General features: G+C 43.4%; 1 long non-coding RNA gene across 1 annotated transcript in view; it reads left to right on the forward strand.

The window, feature by feature from the left end:
- LOC122931207 overlaps positions 1-14,092 on the forward strand; it is a 74,217-nt gene that overhangs the window by 53,586 nt on the left and 6,539 nt on the right. The window contains exons 2-3 of the long non-coding RNA XR_006388223.1: positions 13,176-13,391; positions 13,512-13,871. This is a non-coding gene — a long non-coding RNA (uncharacterized LOC122931207). The remainder of the gene's footprint in view (positions 1-13,175; positions 13,392-13,511; positions 13,872-14,092) is intronic.

A 14,092-nucleotide genomic window follows, 5' to 3' on the forward strand; every position in this document is an offset into this window, starting at 1 on the left:
CTGCCAGATGTTTGCTGTAAAGCACTTGTGACATGTCAAAAAAAATGTGCAACCAAAGATGAAAAAAAAAAAAAAACCCACATGAATTTCAGCCTAGAAGTAAACAGCACGTCATCAACTAACAGATGGTTAGGATCTGAATAATGAAACATGGAAATAGCGCCACCCAGTGGTTATTGAACTAAACAGAACTAAAGTGAGGGAAATATTGTGAAAGCTGAAACTGATACATTTTAGCAAAGAACAGCATTGTTCCAGAACCAGCCCTTAACTACTTGTTCACACCAGAATCAGGATTTGTTTTTACCCCTTTATGGCTCTTTGGATCACAGGATTTTTTTTTTCCAATTCACATTACAGTTGCCTTGATGTTTATTTCATTTTTAAAGGTAGGAGAATTTTTTTCTCTCTATTTTAACCACTTCATTACCGGAGTGTTTATCCTTCCTACTTACCAGGCCAATTTTTCCATTTTAGCAATGGGCCTAACTGCAAATAACTAATTTCTAAACCAGCCACGGGACATCTTAGACCTTTCTTTTGTGCCACTAGATGACAGATACAACAGAATAAAAATAAAAAAAACAACAACAAAAAAAAAACGAAATTATGAAACAAATGTATATTTTTCCTTTATCAAATTTTTCTAAACATTACTACATTTTTAAGGAAGCAAAAATGGGAAACAAAATGTGTCCGTCTGCACTAAGTCCATTGTACTATTGATAAAAATATATTTTTTTTATGAATGAAAAAGGGGGGGGGAATGTATGTGTGAAGTCTTCTATACTACTCGTACAACTAGTAACTAGGGATGAGCGAATCGACTTCAGATGATACATCCGAAATCAATTCGTAAAAAGTTTAGTTGTAATACTGTACAGAGTTCCCACTCCATACAGTATTAGAATGTATTGGCTCCGGTGAGCCGAAGTTATTACTTCGCGAAGTCGCGTGAGATCGTGTAATAACTTTGGGAATTATTACTGTAAAAATACCTTGGTACTGAACTCTGGTTCTGTTCCTAGTAACTATAGCTACAGTATAACTTTTTCATTTTTTTATTTAACTTTTGCCAGTCAGGGTAGGAAGAGATTACTTAACAGTCTGCACAATCACAGTTAGCTTTACAGCCAGCAGGAGGGCACTCTGACCCTGCTACAACAATACCACGCATAGAGACCCCTTCAGCTGGTCTCAGCACTTTACTATGACCGCAGCTGTCTAGTGACAAAACGGTCAAAGCGTTCTGCAGCGCCATGGAGTGCCGGCAGAACCCAATCCCTTGATACGTCAGGTTACGGTTAAGAGCCTATCACCACGACACATAAAATCATGCTGGGGCTAAGTTAAGTATATATAAAGGATACACTAAAATACCTCATCCTAGATCTCAATAAATAAAATATTCCAGTTGCAAATCTATATTAATTACATAATGGAATGTAAATCAAATGCTCAATGTAAATCAAAATTAATATCCCATGGGGGTCTGGATTTGGAATGATACTCAAAATCAAAAAGGAAAATCAAATTTCAGGCTGATCCAACTTCAGTGGAAACGCCTCAAGACAAGGAAATGAGACTCAGTAGTGTGTGTGTGTTGCCTCCACGTGCCTGTATAACCTCTCTACAATGCCTGGGCATGCTCCTGCTGAGGCGGCAAATGTTCTCCTGAGGGATCTCCTCCCAGACCTGGATTAACCACTTGGCGCCACGCTAACGCCGAAAGGCGTCATCTCCGCGGCGCTCCCAGGCTACGCTAACGCCGATTGGCGTCATCTCACGTGAGCCGAGATTTCCTGTGAACGCGCGCACACAGGCGCGCGCGCTCACAGGAACGGAAGGTAAGCGAGTGGATCTCCAGCCTGCCAGCGGCGATTGCTCGCTGGCAGGCTGGAGATCCGAATTTTTTAACCCCTAACAGGTATATTAGACGCTGTTTTCATAACAGCGTCTAATATACCTCCTACCTGGTCCTCTGGTGGTCCCTTTTGTTAGGATCGACCACCAGAGGACTCAGGTAGGTCAGTACAGTCGCACCAAACACCACACTACACTACACTACACCCCCCGTCACTTATTAACCCCTTATAAACCCCTGATCACCCATGATCACCCCATATAAACTCCCTGATCACCCCCCTGTCATTGATCACCGCCCTGTCATTGATCACCCCCCTGTCAGGCTCCGTTCAGACGTCCGTATGATTTTTACGGATCCACGGATACATGGATCGGATCCGCAAAAATCATACGGACGTCTGAATGGAGCCTTACAGGGGGGTGATCAATGACAGGCGGGTGATCACCCATATACACTCCCTGATCACCCCCTGTCATTGATCACCCCCCTGTCATTGATCACTCCCCTGTAAGGCTCCATTCAGACGTCCGCATGATTTTTACGGATCCATGGATACATGGATCGGATCCGCAAAACACATGCGGACGTCTGAATGGAGCCTTACAGGGGGTGATCAATGACAGGCGGGTGATCACCCATATACACTCCCTGATCACCCCCCTGTCATTGATAACCCCCCTGTAAGGCTCCATTCAGACGTCAGCATGCGTTTTGTGGATCCGATCCATGTATCCATGGATCCGTAAAAAATCATGCGGATGTCTGAATGGAGCCTTACAGGGGGGGTGATCAGTGACAGGGGGGTGATTACCCTGATCACCCCCTGTCATTGATAACCCCCCTGTAAGGCTCCATTCAGACGTCCGCATGCGTTTTGTGGATCCGATCCATGTATCCATGGATCCGTAAAAAATCATGCGGATGTCTGAATGGAGCCTTACAGGGGGGGTGATCACCCTGATTACCCTGATCACCCCTGTCATTGATAACCCCCCTGTAAGGCTCCATTCAGACGTCCGCATGCGTTTTGTGGATCCGATCCATGTATCCATGGATCCGTAAAAAATCATGCGGATGTCTGAATGGAGCCTTACAGGGGGGGTGATCAGTGACAGGGGGGTGATTACCCTGATCACCCCCTGTCATTGATAACCCCCCTGTAAGGCTCCATTCAGACGTCCGCATGCGTTTTGTGGATCCGATCCATGGATCCGTAAAAAATCATGCGGATGTCTGAATGGAGCCTTACAGGGGGGGGTGATCAGTGACAGGGGGGTGATTACCCTGATCACCCCCTGTCATTGATAACCCCCCTGTAAGGCTCCATTCAGACGTCCGCATGCGTTTTGTGGATCCGATACATGTATCCATGGATCCGTAAAAAATCATGCGGATGTCTGAATGGAGCCTTACAGGGGGGGTGATCAGTGACAGGGGGGTGATCACCCTGATTACCCTGATCACCCCCTGTCATTGATAACCCCCCTGTAAGGCTCCATTCAGACGTCCGCATGCGTTCTGTGGATCCGATCCATGGATCCGTAAAAAATCATGCGGATGTCTGAATGGAGCCTTACAGGGGGGGTGATCAATGACAGGGGGGTGATCAGGGAGTCTATATGGGTGATCACCCGCCTGTCATTGATCACCCCCTGTCATTGATCACCCCCTGTCATTGATCACCCCCCTGTCATTGATCACCCCCCCCCCCCCCCTGGTAAGGCTCCATTCAGACATTTTTTTTGGCACAAGTTAGCGGAAATTTTTTGTTTGTTTTTGTTTTTTCTTACTAAGTCTCATATTCCACTAACTTGTGTCAAAAAATAAAATCTCACATGGACGCACCATACCCCTCACGGAATCCAAATGCGTAAACATTTTTAGACATTTATATTCCAGACTTCTTCTCACGCTTTAGGGCCCCTAAAAAGCCAGGGCAGTATAAATACCCCACATGTGACCCCATTTCGGAAAGAAGACACCCCAAGGTATTCCGTGAGGGGCGTATTGAGTCCATGAAAGATTGAAATTTTTGTCCTAAGTTAGCGGAAAGTGAGACTTTGTGAGAAAAAAACAAAAAAAAAAATCAATATCCGCTAACTTATGCAAAAAAAAAATAAATTCTAGGAACTCGCCAGGCCCCTCATTGAATACCTTGGGGTGTCTTCTTTCCAAAGTGGGGTCACATGTGGGGTATTTATACTGCCCTGGCTTTTTAGGGGCCCGAAAGTGTGAGAAGAAGTCTGGGATCCAAATGTCTAAAAATGCCCTCCTAAACGGAATTTGGGCCCCTTTGCGCATCTAGGCTGCAAAAAAGTGTCACACATCTGGTATCGCCGTACTCAGGAGAAGTTGGGGAATGTGTTTTGGGGTGTCATTTTACATATACCCATGCTGGGTGAGAGAAATATCTTGGTCAAATGCCAACTTTGTATAAAAAAATGGGAAAAGTTGTCTTTTGCCAAGATATTTCTCTCACCCAGCATGGGTATATGTAAAATGACACCCCAAAACACATTCCCCAACTTCTCCTGAGTACGGCGATACCAGATGTGTGACACTTTTTTGCAGCCAAGGTGGGCAAAGGGGCACATATTCCAAAGTGCACCTTTCGGATTTCCCCGGCCATTTTTTACACATTTTGATTGCAAGGTACTTCTTACACATTTGGGCCCCTAAATTGCCAGGGCAGTATAACTACGCCACAAGTGACCCCATTTTGGAAAGAAGACACCCCAAGGTATTCCGTGAGGGGCACGGCGAGTTCCTAGAATGTTTTATTTTTTGTCACAAGTTAGCGGAAAATGATGATTTTTCTTTTTTTTTCTTTTTTCCTTACAAAGTCTCATATTCCACTAACTTGCGACAAAAAATAAAAAATTCTAGGAACTCGCCATGCCCCTCACGGAATACCTTGGGGTGTCTTCTTTCCAAAATGGGGTCACTTGTGGCGTAGTTATACTGCCCTGGCAATTTAGGGGCCCAAATGTGTGAGAAGTACTTTGCAATCAAAATCTGTAAAAAATGCCCTGCAAAATCCGAAAGGTGCACTTTGGAATATGTGCCCCTTTGCCCACCTTGGCAGCAAAAAAGTGTGACACATCTGGTATCGCCGTACTCAGGAGAAGTTGGGGAATGTGTTTTGGGGTGTCATTTTACATATACCCATGCTGGGTGAGAGAAATATCTTGGCAAAAGACAACTTTTCCCATTTTTTTATACAAAGTTGGCATTTGACCAAGATATTTTTCTCACCCAGCATGGGTATATGTAAAATGACACCCCAAAACACATTCCCCAACTTCTCCTGAGTACGGCGATACCAGATGTGTCACACTTTTTTGCTGCCAAGGTGGGCAAAGGGGCACATATTCCAAAGTGCACCTTTCGGATTTCACCGGTCATTTTTTACACATTTTGATTGCAAAGTTCTTCTCACACATTTGGGCCCCTAAATTGCCAGGGCAGTATAACTACCCCACAAGTGACCCCATTTTGGAAAGAAGACACCCCAAGGTATTCCGTGAGGGGCATGGCAAGTTTTTAGAATTTTTTATTTTTTGTCGCAAGTTAGTGGAATATGAGACTTTGTAAGAAAAAAAAAAAAAAAAAAAATCATCATCATTTTCCGCTAACTTGTGACAAAAAATAAAAAGTTCTATGAACTCACTATGCCCATCAGCGAATACCTTAGGGTGTCTACTTTCCGAAATGGGGTCATTTGTGGGGGTTTTCTACTGTTTGGGCATTGTAGAACCTCAGGAATCATGACAGGTGCTCAGAAAGTCAGAGCTGTTTCAAAAAGCGGAAATTCACATTTTTGTACCATAGTTTGTAAATGCTATAACTTTTACCCAAACCATTTTTTTTTTGCCCAAACATTTTTTTTTTATCAAAGACATGTAGAACAATAAATTTGGCGAAAAATGTATATATGGATGTCGTTTTTTTTGCAAAATTTTACAGCTGAAAGTGAAAAATGTCATTTTTTTGCAAAAAAAATCGTTAAATTTCGATTAATAACAAAAAAAAGTAAAAATGTCAGCAGCAATAAAATACCACCAAATGAAAGCTCTATTAGTGAGAAGAAAAGGAGGTAAAATTCATTTGGGTGGTAAGTTGCATGACCGAGCAATAAACCGCTAAAGTTGTGGAGTGCCGATTTGTAAAAAAGGGCCTGGTCACTAGGGGGGTATAAACCTGTGGTCCTTAAGTGGTTAAAGCATCAGTCAACTCCTGGACAGTCTGTTGGTGGATGGAACTAGACATGATGTCCCAGATGTGCTCAATTGGATTCAGGTCTGGGGAACAGGCAGGCCAGTCCATAGAATCAATGCTTTCATCATGCAGAAACTGCTGCCACACTTCAGCCACATGAGGCCTAGCATTGTCATGCATCAGAAAGAACCCAGTGCCCACTGCACCTGTATATGGTCTCACAATGGGTCTGAGGATCTCATTCCGGTACCTAATGGCAGTACATGGAAGGCTGTGCGGCCCTCCAAAGAAATGCCTTATCACACCATTACTGACCCATTGCCAAACCAGTCATGCTGGAGGATGTTACAGGTAGCAGAACGTTCTCCTCTGCGTCTCCAGACTCTGTCACATGTGCTCAGTGCGAACCTGCTCTTATCCTTGAAGAGCACAGAACACTAATGTTGAATCTGCCAATCTTGGTGGTCTCTGGCAAATGGCTATTGCCCTGCACTTGTGGCAACTTTTGAGCAGATACATGGACATTAGGAAGTCCTAATGTCCTGCTAGAGGTCATTTTGCACAAAGTAGGAGGCAGCGGTCCTATGGCAAGGTTGTTGCCCTCCTACGGCCCCCTCCACGTCTCCTGGTGTACTGGCCTGACTCCTGGTATCTGCTCCATGCTCTGGACACTGTGCTGACAGACACAGCTAACCTTCTTGCCCCAGCTCGCATTGATGCGCCATCCTGGATGAGCTGCACTATCTGAGCAACCTCTGTGGGTTGTACACATCACTTCATGCTACCGCTAGGGGTGAGAGCAATGACAAAATTCAAAAGTGACCAGAACAGTGAAATGGTCTGTGGTCCCCACCTGCAGAACCACTCCTTTATAGGGGTTGTCTTGCTAATTGCCTATCATTTCTACCTTTTGTCTGTTCAATTTGCACAATAGCAGGAGAAATTGAGTCACAATCAGTGTTGCTTCATAACTGGATAGGTTGATTTCACAGAAGTGTGATTGACTTGGAGTTACGGTACATTGTGTTACACCTGCAACAGACTTTAAGACTATTCCCACTTTGCAGGAGGGTACTGTGCAGAGCATAAGGAGTGCTATCCCACACTGATAATAAAAAAAAAAAAAAAAAAAAACACAACTGCTTTTTCGTGTTGTTTTGTTTTACAGAAACCAATCTAGTAAAAAAAAAGAATTATTAACCCCAGTACCGAGCCACTTTTCACCTTAAGGGTCCATTCACACATCCGTGTTTGCTTTGTGGACCGCACATTGCTGGCACTTAATAGAAAATGCCTAATCTTGTCCGCAATTGAGGACAAGAATAGGACATGTTCTATTTTTTTCGGGATCGGAATTGCAGACCTGGAAGTGCGGGCCTGCATTTCCGGATCCAGGCAGAACATCATTGAAATGAATGGGTCCGCAATTCCGTTCCGCAAAATACGGAACAGAATTGCGGACGTGTGAATGGACCCTAAATCCCAGGTCGATTTTTGCAAGTCTGACATGTCACTTTTTGTGGTAATAACTTTGGAAATCTTTTTCTTATCCAAGCCATTCTGAGATTGTTTTCTTGTGGCACATTGTACTTCATGTTAATGATACATTTGAGTCAATAGGTTTTACCTACTATGTATAAAAAAAAATGAGAATATTTTGAAAAATTCACTATTTTCTAAATATGAATTTCTCAGCTTTTATGGCAGATAGTGATACCTGACAAAATAGTTATTACTTGACATTTTCCATATGTCTACTTTATGTTGGTATAATTTGGTAAATGTCATAAAAAATTTTTTAGGATGTTAGATGGCTTTGAATTTTAGAAGCCATTTTTCAAATTTTTAACAAAATGTCCAGAACCATTTTTTCAGCACCAATTGAATTATAAAGTGATTGAGGGGCTACCTAATGGAAACCACCCATAAATGACTCAATTTTAGAGACTAAACACCTAAAATTATTCAAAACGGATGGTAAAATTTAAAAATCAAATTTTGGTTTGTAGATTTTTTTATGTTGATTATTTTTTTTCTTGCAACACAGCAAGGATTAACAGCAAAATACACTTCAATATACATTACTCTGATTCTGCAGTTTACAGAAATACCCCATAGGTCGTAGTAAACTGCTGTCGGGCACATGGCAATGGTCAGAAGGAAAGGAGCGCCAAATGGTTTTTGGAGGCAGATTTTGCTAGAACAGTATTTGGGCACCATTTTGTATTTGAAGAGACCCTGACTTACCCCTACAGTGTAAACCTTAAACAAGTGGCCCCATTTTGAAAACTACACCCCTCAAAAGAATATATTAAGGGGTGTACTGAGCACTCTGACCCCATAAGTATTTTACGGAATTTGGAAACACTTGGCTGTGAAAATGAATAGTTTCATTACTTCCAATAAAATATTGCTTTAGCCCCAAATTTTTCATTTCCACAAGGGGCAACAGAAGAAAAAACCCACCATAATTTGTTACCCAATTTCTACTGAATACAGCAATACCCCATATGTAGTGGTAAACTGGCAGGACTCAAAGGAAGAAGCGCTAAATGGTTTTGCAGCACAGATTTTGATGGATTGGTTTATGGGATCCATTGGTTTTTATTTATGGGGGTTCATTTTTTGCGGGATGAGGACATTTCCATTGGTACCATTTTGGGGTATATATGACTTTTTGATCACTTGATATTATGCGTTTTGTAAGGCGAGGTGAAAAAAAAAATTACTGTTCTGACAAAGTTTTTATTTAACCAAAATACTCTTATATTTTTAACAACATACTGTCAAATATAACTTTTACTAGATATGCCATAAAATTACCAATAACAAACATACACAGTGAGTAAATCAACAGAAACGTAATCTCTATCAATGCACCAGAATGCTGTCTGGCCAAAGTGATAGTAAAGGTACTTTCACACTAGCGGTTCTCTTTTCCGGCTCAGAGTTCCTTTATAGGGGCTCAATACCGGAAAAGAACTATTCAGTTTCATCCCCATGAATTCTGAATTGAGAGAAATCCGTTCAGGATGCATCAGGATGTCTTCATTTCAGGTCACTGAACGGCGTTTTGGACGGAGGAAATAGCATGCTACAGTATTCTCTCTGTCTAAAATTCCGGATCAGATGCCGAATCTGGCATTAATTTACATTGAAATGTATTAGAAATATCGGAATGCCGGGAAAAATTTAAAAAATATATATAACGGATCTGTTTCTCTAGAGGACATGCGGAGAGAGACGGATCCGTTCTTGAAATGCATTTGTAAGACGGATCCGCATCCGGATCAGTCTACAAATGCTGTCCGTTTGCATGCAGATTGCCGGATTACTCTGCCACAAGTGTGAAAGTAGCCTATGGTTCAATCTTGCCACCTTCAGACGTATGGACCGTGGACAAGCAGCCGATGTGTGATTGAAATGTATCCTTAACTGCAGTGTCCAAAGGATATTGATGACTGGTGCTCTGGTTGTAGGTATATAGCATGGATATGACCTATGATGCCCTAGTTCTAATAACCTCCTTAAACAGGGTGGGGGGCTATTTCATTATCTGCCTAACAAACACAGAGCACTCGCCCCGATAGGGGCGACCCCATACGGAACCTGTCACTAGCTTGCGGCCTATTTCCTATGCTTACTCTCACTATTACCCTGCATGCCACGTTTCATCCCTGTATTGGGACGCAGCCTAGTGAAGAAAACTGTAAAACAAAAAAGGAAAACAAACAACACATTGCTTAGTCATAATTCGAGACTCAGTCACTCTCAAAACTGAAAAAATAAAAAATTAAACCACCTCTACTTACTGGTAAGTTACAATGTCTCATCCCAGATAAGGGGTGGGCACAATGGGACAGTGGTCCAAAAGTGTCATGGCAGGGGGGGAAATGTCCCCTACGTACAGCCCCCTCACCGCTGATGTCAATGAATGGGGAGAGCGTTGACTTGCAAGTCATCCCTCCTTTCAAAATGCGCTTGGCTTTACCGCCCCATCCCGCCTCCTGGAGGCATGTACTGCCCCTGGAACGCATAGTGTGTGCTCCACAAGCCGGGATCATGTGACCCCGGGGCCAGCCAGTAAAGCCCAAAATGATGACCGATAGGATTATACATCATCGGCGGATTTGGTAACTTGATTCCTAGAGCGGTGTTACCCCTTAAGAACATTGAACCCGGCTTATCAGGCGGCTCTGGCTCGGGGCCGCACGTCTTTACTCAATTCCACTAATTCAAGAACTGTGGGGGCCCAAAGTAACACTCGGGAGATTCACCTCATCAGCACTTATGATGAAGCCTCAACCAGTGTGAGGAACATCATCCGCAAATACTGTCCTTACCTGAGAATGGACCCTGATATTTGTGAGGTAATTAAGGAGCATCCCAGTATCACTTATAGAAGGGGACAAAGTGTGCGTGACCAACTGGTTAAAAGCCATTTCACGGCTGCTGCTGTACCAAGAACTTGGTTGGATAAACGGTTGTACGGCAATTACAGATGTTTGGGGTGCATAGCCTGTAAATACATGAAATGTGGGAAAATGTTTGAAAGCCATAACACCAATAGGACATACGAGATCAGGGATTTCATAAACTGCAAATCCAAAGGGGCCATATACAAAATAACATGCTCATGCGGTAAAGAATACATTGGAAAAACAACACGAGAGCTGAGAGGAAGAATAGGAGAGCACTTGGGTGACATTGCAAATTTTAGAGATGCCTGTCTCACGCCGTGTGAGGAATGAGCATGAGGGCAAAATCAGGCCGTCTTTAATATTGATTGGACCCTGGGCAAAAATTTACTTGGGCCCCCTGGATCCCGCCTTCCCACACCTTAGCAGGCAATCATGCCCTCCACCACAACACACACACAAAAAATCCACACACCTGGTAGAGTACAGTGAATGACTGTAAATACTTCCAGCTCTGAAGACTCCAGCGGCTCAGGATCAGTGCTCTGGGCTCAGGCTGGAAGTGGGCACCGCTCTGCCGGAAGGAGACCAGGGCTCGGCTCACCCTAGTGTTACAGTGCACCCCACAGTATGCAGTATAGCACCCTATAGTATACAGCACCACACAGTATGCAGTATAGCACCCCACAGTATACAACACCTCACAGCATACAACACCTCACTATACAGGTATACAGCCCCCCACACTATACAGTACAGCAGTATAGCACTCCACACTATACCGCACCCACAGTATACAGACCCCCACAGTATACAGTACAGCAGTATAGCACTCCACAATATACAGCCCCCGACACTATACAGCCCACCACACAGTATAAGGCCCCCCCACAGTATACAGGCCACCACACAGTATAAGGCCCCTCCACAGTATACAGGCCACCACACAGTATAAGGCCCCCACACAGTATACAGCCCACCACACAGTATACAGCCCACCACACAGTCTACAGCCCCCCCACAGTATACAGCCCACCACATAGTATACAGTCCCACACAATATACAGCCCCCCACAGTATACAGCTCCCCACACAGTATACAGCACCCCACTATACAGTAGTTTACAGTATATTAACATAACAGCCCCTGTCACCTTTTTCTGATATAATCTTCACACAAAAAAGCTCCACAGTTAACTTCTGCAACACTCCTGCTAGGACCTGTGATGACCTCATAGCCATGTGACCAGTAATTGCTAGGTTACTGGTCATATGGTGATGATGTCATCTAAGGTCCTAGATCACAACTTTAACACAGACGGCTTGACACCCGGGGCAGTAGCTAGCAGGGCTCAAGAGGCAGCTGCTTTGGGCCCCCCAGGAGCAACTGGGCCCGGGGCAGCTGCCCCTTTTGCCCTTTGGTAAAGACGGCCTTGGGCAAAATGGAGTGCCTCTCATTCATGGGCATTGAGTTGATTAAAAGATCGATAAGAGGAGGCAACTGGGATTGGAAAATTCTCCAGTGTAAAGCAAAGTGGATCTATTATCTAAAAACTGTACATCCTAATGGGTTAAACGAACAGCAGAATTTTAGCTGCTTTATCTAAAGGGGTTTTTATGTGAAATTGACCCTGAGACAGATGTAACGTCTCTTCCAATTACGTGGAGGGTGATGTATAATCCTATCAGTCATCATTTTATCATATATACTCAGTTTTGTATGTGTTTGTGTATTATACATCCCCTATGTGAACATTGTTGTCTGAAGTGTACTATAACTGTGACCATATGATACTTTAGGCATGAAATACCTCGGGTCTACCTCGCTAACTTTGTAAAATTGAAGATACCAACAATTGTACTTGAATTATCCTGTATGAATAACCAGCCATTTCAAATCCATTAATGGATGATTAATCAACGTTATCGATAATATTCGATAACGGGATTCGTTGTTGACGAATCCCGTAATCGAATAATCTGCCGATTCGTTGCTATGCAGGCGGGAGGTCAGGCGCTATGCCTGCAGGTCCCGTAAATCCCGCACTGCCGCAGTTAAGTCCCTGACTTTCAGTCCCACCCTCCACTAGGGTATACAGACTAGTTTTATTAAAATGTAAATAAGCCCCTCACTCAATAAAGTATACAAAAAAAGTGTAAAAACAAAATAAAAAAATAACATTTGAATTTGCCGTGTGGGTAACTCTCTGAACTATTACATTATAATGTTAATGAAGCTGTACAGCAACCGGTGTAAACGTAAAAAGAAGTCCTAGAAAAATGAAATAAATTTGATACGCCAGCTCATCCAGGTAATCAAGATAGTAGTAGGAGAAGTACTTGAAGATTAAATGTGTAACCTCCAGACCAGAGTCCAGTGGCGCGGTGCAGTAGGGAGAACCCCCTGAGAGAGACACGGCGAGGTGAGGAAGGGCTGTGGGGAGTGGTGCGGGAAGTCAGTAGTGGATACATTTGTTAATATGCTGCTGCTGGTTTTTCTGTCCCTATTGGGTCTACTACCTCCAGGTGGTGGGGGGCTGCGGTTGTGAGAGACAGGCGTACACTGCTATGCTGTGCAAGTTATGTCATGCTATTTAACCTGTTTCCTGCATGTCCTAGTACTAAACCCCTCTCCCACCAGCACTCATTTTAAGCATTTGCTTCAATTACAGAACTGCATTATGGCTGACGGGGGTGAGACTGACCACTGAGAAAAGCGTGCGGACAAAGTCATGCAAGGCATGGGAGCACTTCACTCAACATTCATCCAACAAGTTGGTTGTCTGCAAAATCTGTAACGCAGCGCTGGCGTGGCACGGAAGCACAACCGTGATGAACGAGCACATGAGAAGGAAACATGTTGGCGTCACAGAGGAAGGAATAGCCCCGTAAGTAGTAAATTATGTATTATGCAGGTAAAAAGCTCTGTCAAACCTACTCATATATAAATGTGAGGAAGATAGACAAATAGATTTTTTTACTAATATATTGCTTTTCAATCATTTCAGTAAGAGGCAGCGCTCCACGACTGGATTTGTGCATGTAAATCCTCAATGTACACCAGCACAAGCTTCTGTTCTCACAGATTCTGTATTAGAAATGTTAGTCACTGACATGCGACCACTGTCCATGGTCGTGGTCGAAGACAAAGGATTCCACAGCATGGTCAGTGCACTAAATACTTCAGACAAGCTTCCATCAAGAACCCATTTCACCACACTAATGGAGAGGAAGTACAAGGAGACCTTTCAGCATGTGACGGATACCATTCACCATGAGAGCAGAATAGAGATGACTGCAGACATATGGACCAGCGTAGCAACTGAGGCTTACCTTGTTTTACATGCCACCACATAGGGGATGATTGTGTGAGACGGGTTTTTATTTCTCTTGTCTATATACTGTAGTACACATTTTTCTCCACTAGATGGCAAAATCAATCAGGAGCCTTGTGTGCATTTTCTTTGTTTTAAGGTTATTGGGGAAAGCGAGGGGGAGTTAAGTTGCTAGTTTCAAATGTGCCAATGAAACTCAAGGATAAAGTTAGCAAACTACTCCCTTTTTGTCACAGAGCCAATAAACTTTCATT

Source organism: Bufo gargarizans, chromosome 3 (assembly GCF_014858855.1).
Source record: "Bufo gargarizans isolate SCDJY-AF-19 chromosome 3, ASM1485885v1, whole genome shotgun sequence".
NCBI lineage: Eukaryota > Metazoa > Chordata > Amphibia > Anura > Bufonidae > Bufo > Bufo gargarizans.